This window comes from Chelonoidis abingdonii, chromosome 19 (assembly GCF_003597395.2).
Source record: "Chelonoidis abingdonii isolate Lonesome George chromosome 19, CheloAbing_2.0, whole genome shotgun sequence".
Taxonomy (NCBI): domain Eukaryota; kingdom Metazoa; phylum Chordata; order Testudines; family Testudinidae; genus Chelonoidis; species Chelonoidis abingdonii.
In genome coordinates, this window is record NC_133787.1 from 3,495,064 (window position 1) to 3,496,005 (window position 942).

At 57.7% G+C, this 942-nt stretch overlaps 1 protein-coding gene across 2 annotated transcripts in view; it reads right to left on the bottom strand.

The window, feature by feature from the left end:
* The window catches only part of ENKD1 (enkurin domain containing 1), a 28,451-nt gene extending 28,318 nt beyond the window's left edge, over nucleotides 1-133 (bottom strand). Inside the window, exon 1 of one of the 2 annotated variants that reach the window (XM_075073899.1) lies at nucleotides 69-133. The gene's annotated coding sequence lies outside the window, so the exon portion shown is untranslated. The remainder of the gene's footprint in view (nucleotides 1-68) is intronic. The other variant, XM_075073901.1, reaches the window with a different exon arrangement.
* Between the last annotated feature and the right edge of the window lie 809 nt (nucleotides 134-942).

Here is a 942-nt window from a genome sequence, read left to right on the forward strand (position 1 = left end):
CAGCGGGGGGGGTGCGCGTCCTGCCCCGGACCCCCCCCCGCGGGGGTGTCCCCCGGCCCGGCACTGACCCGCTCGCGCTCTCCGTCAGTTACACCCCCCCCCCGCTTCTCCAAGCAACAGCGCCCCCACCGCTTCCGGCCGCCGCGGGGGCTGCTGGGAGCCGTAGTTCGCTGCTCGCCAGGTCCCGCAGCGCCCCCTGCCGACCGCGCCGTGCCCAGCGCCGTGACTGGCACCCCAGCCCGGCAGGCGGATGGTGGCCGGACGGGCCCCGTTTGGCGACAGGGGCCGTGTGGTGATTCGCCCCAACCCCCCCCATTCCATGTGGTGATTTGCCCGCTTCTGTTCCCCCCATACAGTGATGCACCCCCCAATTCCGTGTCATGACCCCCACTTCTGTCTTCCTTCCCCCCAGCGCTTCCCTGTTGTGACCCCCCCTTTTCATGTCATAATCCCCCCCCTGCTTCCCTGTAGCCATTCTCCCCCCCATTCCCTGTTGTGACACACACAGGCACATGCACCACAATTCCTCACCCCTCGAGTCTGCCGACTTGTTCATTTAAGGGGGAAAAAACCATTAAACTCCAAACATTTCACTCTGACATTTTCTAAGCAAACTATTTGGATGGTTGGGTTTGAACTGACTCTTTGCTTCACTCGGGCCTTTCGTTTTATTTTGTTTCTAAATCCAAAAACCATCTAATGTGAAACAAGTGTTTTGATTTTTGTGTCACACACACACACACACACACACCCTTTCATCTGACCCAACACACTCGCTTTCCAATTTGCTGATTTGCCCAAAATGTTCATTTTCACTCCAACCCAACCATTTTGCTTTTTTAAGCAACCAAAGAACTGGAAAATCCAGACTTCCCTCACCTCTTACCCTCCCCTCCCCATTCTGCCTCATTCAGGACCAACAGCAGCCAGTGCCCCCAGCTC